This window comes from Temnothorax nylanderi, unplaced genomic scaffold (genome assembly GCF_030848795.1).
Source record: "Temnothorax nylanderi isolate EJ_2023f unplaced genomic scaffold, tnyl_v1.0 TNYL_tig1023_pilon, whole genome shotgun sequence".
Classification (NCBI taxonomy): Eukaryota; Metazoa; Arthropoda; class Insecta; order Hymenoptera; family Formicidae; genus Temnothorax; species Temnothorax nylanderi.
The window spans coordinates 36,372-43,341 of NW_027250085.1; positions in this window are offsets into that span (position 1 = coordinate 36,372).

Sequence of the window (6,970 nt, forward strand, 5' to 3'; positions counted from 1 at the left end):
AATGATAGATTTTTGAAAAATATTCTCTGGACGGATGAAGCAACTTTTGGGAGTGATGGATGCATAAACCGTCATAATGAGCATCACTATGCAGAACGCAATCCACACTGCATAAAAGAAAAAAATGTTCAAGGACGGTGGACTGTAAACGTGTGGCTGGCAATTATAGATGATCACATCATTGGCCCCGAATTTATTGAGGGAAATGTGGATGCATGTTATTATTTACAATTTCTTCTCCATCGGCTTGATGAATTATTAGAAAATGTGCCACTAGCTATTAGGCTAGAAATGATATTCCAACAAGATGGACATCCCGCCCACACTTCTCTTTTGGCAAGAACTGTTTTAAATAGAAAATTTCTTGGGAGATGGATCGGACTTCATGGTCCTCAAGAGTGGCCATCACGTTCTCCTGACCTTACCCCTATGGACTTTTTCGCGTGGAGCTTTTTAAAGAATAAAGTGTACGAAACTCTCCCCGAAAATGAGGAAGATTTAAAAAATAGAATTCGCAACGCATGTGCAGAAATCACTCCTGCCATGCTAAACAGAGTGAGAGAAAATTTCATGCGCAGAATCGCGTTATGTTTAGAGGAAGATGGCAATTACATCGAACATCTGTTATAAGCATATAAATTTATTTATTATTTAGATAAAAAATATTATTTAGTTTTGTTTTAAATTGTATTTTTTGCACATATATGTTCAATGTTCCTTTATTTTATTATTATGTTAATTCATTATGAATATCTGTGTTAAACATTCGTATTATTAAACATATCTTTTATCTATATTTTTTAACTATACCTGAGTAAAAGCTAATTTCCCCTGCCTCACTCACTGTCGGATTTGCAATTCAAGGTTTGATTCTCAAATTCTTACAAAAAATGTTCGCATACAAAAATGACGACGTGTTCACTGATTGGCATATAACTTTTATATCTTAAATTATATACGCCGTCATTTTCGTATGCGAACATTTTTTGCAAGAATTTGAGAATCAAACCTTAAATTGCAAGTCCGACAGTGAGTGAGGCAGGGGAAATTAGTTTTTACTCAGATATAGTTAAAAAATATAGATAAAAGATATGTTTAATAATACAAACACAGATATTTATAATACAAACACAGATTTTTAATAATACTAACACAGATATTCATAATGAATTAACATAATAATAAAATAAAGGAACGTTGAACATATATGTGCAAAAAATACAATTTAAAACAAAACTAAATAATATTTTTTATCTAAATAATAAATAAATTTATATGCTTATAACAGATGTTCGATGTAATTGCCATCTTCCTCTAAACATAACGCGATTCTGCGCATGAAATTTTCTCTCACTCTGTTTAGCATGGCAGGAGTGATTTCTGCACATGCGTTGCGAATTCTATTTTTTAAATCTTCCTCATTTTCAGGGAGAGTTTCGTACACTTTATTCTTTAAAAAGCCCCACACAAAAAAGTCCATAGGGGTAAGGTCGGGAGAACGTGGTGGCCACTCTTAAGGACCATGAAGTCCGATCCATCTCCCAGGAAATTTTCTATTTAAAACAGTTCTTGCCAAAAGAGAAGTGTGGGCGGGATGGCCATCTTGTTGGAATATTATTTCTAGCCTAATAGCTAGTGGCACATTTTCTAATAATTCATCAAGCCGATGGAGAAGAATGTGTGAATAATAACGTGCATCCACATTTCCCTCAATAAATTCAGGTCCAATAATGTGATCATCTATAATTGCCAGCCACACGTTTACAGTCCATCGTCCTTGAACATTTTTTTCTTTTATGCAGTGTGGATTGCGTTCTGCATAGTGATGCTCATTATGACGGTTTATGCATCCATCACTCCCAAAAGTTGCTTCATCCGTCCAGAGAATATTTTTCAAAAATCTATCATTTCCGGCATCATTGAAATCCACCTGCAAAAATTGAATAATTTAATATAAAATTGACGACACAAGTTGATAAATAATAACAATGTCTAAGTATGTTATAATAAAAGTAAATTTAAACTAACTTACATGATCAAGAACGTATTCACAAAAATTTAATCGTCGTGGCATATCACGAGGTATAAGTTTATGTGTTGTGTGCCGTTTGAACGGATGCCAACCCAAAGAATGTTTAATTATTTTATGAACTGTTATATAATTCATATTTAAATCTATGGCAATTGCTCTTGTGCTTGTATGAGGATTTGCAACAAGAGCCTGTTGAACAGTATCAACTGCCTCCTGGTTTCTCTGCGGAACATGGATCGGCCTCCGAGATTTATTAAACTGTCCATTTCTTCTTAATCTCTCATGAAGTCGATGAAAGAATCCATGGTCTGGGTGTCGTCTCTCTGGAAATCTTCGGGCGTAAAGTGCAGCCGCTTGCCTTTGATTTTTTCGACACTCGCAATAAATAACAATCATGTCCGTTAATTCCTCAAATGAATAAGGGTTTCGTTCTGGCTCCATCGTTATCTCTTAATTTATAACGCGTTTTAACCTCTATGAGTTTTACGTCAATTTCCCTTAAACAAAAGGCGATCGGGAGGCTACGATGCACGGAGTGCAAGAAGGGAAACAATAATCTAAAAAGCAACATTTAGCATGTGCTAGAATTACTTAAATGCAGTTAACGAATATATTTCTTATTTATTGAGCCAAGAAAATCAAACGCAGTGGCTGCATTTTGCGTTCATAAATTTTCGACAACATCCAAAATACAGTTTCTTTCACTACCTTTATGAAAAATCAAGAGACACGGTAGTGTCTCGCGCAAGTACACGCGGAGCGAGACCGACCGTGACTCTTTTACGCGACGCGACGATTTGCGAGTACTCGAGATGTTGAGATCTCGATAACGAGTGAACGGATTAAGTTCTAAGTAGGCTTGATCGATAGCTTGGGGTCGAATTAGGGGGGGGGGGTTTCTCTTATAATATTTCCGCTACGTGCCCTACGAGCGGAGATATTGCGACGCAAAGTCCAAATGTGAAAATTTATTTTTAAGATACGTCGTCGTCTACGTCGACCGTCTTTCATGCCATGCCATCATTTCATTGGCTGGAGTCGCGTCACTTTCACTTTTTCGACACCAGGGCGGTGCTAGTATCGCCAGTTTCGATATGCACATATGTATACGTGTGTGTACTGCGCGAGTGCAGATAGTGCGTTTAGCGCGCTGTCAGTCAGTTCATCAGTTAACCTATCTCGAGAGACACGGTAGTACGCGCGGAGCGAGACCGACCGTGACTCTTTACGCGACGCGACGATTAATTCAAGGTAACTGTTTTATCTTGATTATGTAATTATCCTATAATTATCTTCTATATATTACTGTTACTTATTTTACTGTTTACTTTACTACGTTTACGTGAGTGTTTATTATTACATTACATACAGGTTAACCTATATATATTATTATATATTATATATTGACGGCAGGGAGCTAATACTGAGATCAAGGAGCCTGTTCACACGAGGCGTTTCTGCCGCGCGATTGCGGCCGCGCGTTAACGTTTGCACGAGCCGCACGCTGTCGCGAGGTAAGGTGCGAAACGCACGCATACGCGCATACGCGAAACGGCAGTAACACCGTAATCGTGCCGGCGATATACTGAATTTGAATTGCTTCGTGCTTATCTGGAGATTTCGTATCCCTACACGTGTTACCACCGCTGCCGGAAAAGAAGGTTCTCTACGCTTGGCAGAAAGTGACGACTGACACGTTCGATCCCGACTTCGTTGATCGCAGAAGAGCTGGACTCGAGGTACGTTTCCGATTTGCAATTATAACAGTATCGTGCGATGAATGTTGTACTAACCTCAAAGTCGGAGCATCCTTGCTCACCGCTACGGGATCGACGTAAAGTTTTATTATTTATAGCGGATTTTAATCTTCCGAATTAGCGTCGCAACAATATTAATCTTCCATTATCTATTGCCTCAGAACTGTTTGATTTTAATGTTCTGTAGCTGTATAGTTATTTGTACACAATCGTGATATTTTTTATTAATATACATCAGATTGTTCATGTTTTTGTGCTGTTACAGTTCTATGATTTAGAGGAACTGTTTCGTAACGGTGCCAGATACAAATTACATATTCCTGGGAGATTTTGTCGTCGGGGCTACTATAGCTTAGAAATGTTTACTCGTCTGCTCACACTTAAAGCTAAATGGTCCGACAGGATAACGTTACTACGCGGTAATCATGAATCTAGACAAATCACGCACGTTTATGGATTTTATGGTAAGTGCGCAACGATACTTTCTTTTCTGGGTTATACATACATCTCTATTCAAAATTATTTATCTTTAGATATATTATAATTATACTTTGATGTTACTTCTTTGCAGGTAAATGGTCGACAGAAGCTTACAATGTGGTACAAAATTGTTCCTCAAAGGGAGTTGCTGCTCAAGCTTAGATTGAAGGTCGCATTCAAACTAATATTTATGCAAATATTTATCAATTTTATGATACAAAATTATGGGGTAAGTAGTTATTATTATCCAATGTTCGAGAATCTCTTTGCAGATGCGCAAATTAATTGATTTTTTTAAGCTAATTTCCTTTACTGAAGAACTGATAACGAACGGACATGCTGAACAAGTAGCATGGGACCAGATGAAGCCAGAAACACTTGAATCCATCTGTACATAAGAGTTGTCAAGAAACTCTACAATTTTCACGCATAATTTGGAATTTCCAATACGTGAAGAAAATGTTCAATGGAAAACAATTCTCACGTAAGGTAAGATTTTACCATGTTACAAAATTATGTTACGATAATGAGCAAGGATCGCGAAAAATTGCATAACGCATTCATCAACGCATTATTCAATCATTTTCATTAATTATGTCATTATTGCAAATTGCCTACCAACATCAAATTAACCAGCGGAGCAAATAAATGTAAAGATAATTAAAGAGTCAGTTATTAAGGTATTATATAAATTTTTAAAAATGTCAATTCGTTGCAAAGTATCGATTAAATCTGCTGTCAAAGTGTTAGCATATCAAGAGATTATTAATACTTGTTAGGATAGTTATATTTATTAATATGCATTGCTACGAGAGAAATGATAATGTACTACATTATTCTTGAATCAATTGTGGATATACTTAGTTTATAATATTTTAATAGAAACTATCTTTTAATAATTCTTGTAATAATATATTACATATATAGATAAGGGGATTCATTCGCAGCGTCGTATGTCTCAGACTCGGGACAAGATGTCGACGTCAGCAATAATATATACATTTTGGACGTGAAGGGCAAGGTGCTGATCTCGCGGAACTACCGCGACGACATCGAGACCGGTGTCATACAGAAGTTCATGCCGCTGGTGATGGAGCGCGAGGAGGAGGGCAATCTTACGCCCATCATTCAGGCCCCGGAATGTACATACGCTTATATAAAATATAACAATCTGTATATCGTGTCGACTATCAAAAAGAACGCGAACATATCCCTAGTATTTGTATTTCTGCACAAAGTGGTGCACGTCATGCAGGAGTATTTCAAGGAGAAGGAGAGTATATATAAGTATAATAAGAACCGAGTTCTAAAAATACGATTAATTAGATCTTAGCAGCTCCAACAACGTGACTATAAAAACACGATAAAAATGTACGTATATAAGTTACCCGTATATCTACTTAGAGTTTTGTTCTTGTTAGCGAGAACTTTATCAAATATTGAAATATGTATCTCGTCCATTTAAATTAAACAAAATAACGTTGTTATATGTTTTATATATTGATACTAATGTGAAATTATAATAATATATTATGCCACATTTCATAAAAATAAAAATTATAAATGAAACAAATACCCTATGCTCATTTATAACTAATTTCATCGTATTTATTACATGGTTATACTAAATCAATCACAAAAGTTTTCGTATTAAATAAAAGCACTTGCATGTTTCGCATTTTACTGTTATCACTTAAGTTCTATGTTTAATTATTAATTAAATAAAACTTGAAAGTAAATTTGATAAATATGAAGTAAATAACAAACAATATAATGGGTTTTATTAAATGTTTATTTAGCAATTATGTTTTCATGTATGAATAAGACATTATTCCGCAGTGACACGTTGCTTTACAGACATTCCTACATGACTACGATCAACGCAAAGAATCTCGAACGAATCGAAATAGGGAGAAAGGACGAGCGCGTCGCGCGTCCACTGTGTATCGCGAATGCTAACATGTAACGAGGTTTGAGGACGAGCTGTATTATATTTTTTAAGGTTGAAGTCATAATATTTTGTACTTTATCCAAAATTGGACTCGTAATTCCTTCGCGATATCTATAATAACGTTCTTCTCCCGATGCACGAAGAAATCAAAGGAACAAAGTAAATATATATGTTAATTTCTGTTTTAAAATCTCGGCGAAAATTATTTTCCACGGCACTTGAGATCTTTCGCGTCCCTTCACACTGATATTTTTAGAAAACGCAAAGTAAAGTACAGTATATTTTAATATTTAAAAAAATGTTTAAAAAAATTTTAACAATGTAAAAAAATGTCATTTTTAGACGATAAAACAGAAGCGATCGAAAACTTATTAATATTACATGTTATAATAAACGTTATGCGTGAACGTTTTTATCATCCCTCCTCTTCCCCTTCCTCCTCTTCCCCTTCCTCTTGTGTCCTGGCGGTTACGCCACTGACGCCCGGCCCTTTGCCATCTTTTTGCTGTAACAAAAATAGAAATTTATTTATTTATAAAATTGATATCATCATTTGCTACAATAAATTGTTGATTTTTTTGTACTTACGTTTCAGCACTGATGAAGTTGAAGATGTTGATGCCGGTGCCGATTCTGGTGTCGGTGTCAGTGTCGGTGTCAGTGTCGGTGCCAGTGCCGGGGCTGTGCCCGGGACCGGGACCGGGGCTGTGGTCGGGACCGGGGCCGGGCCTGTGCTCGGGACTGGGGCCG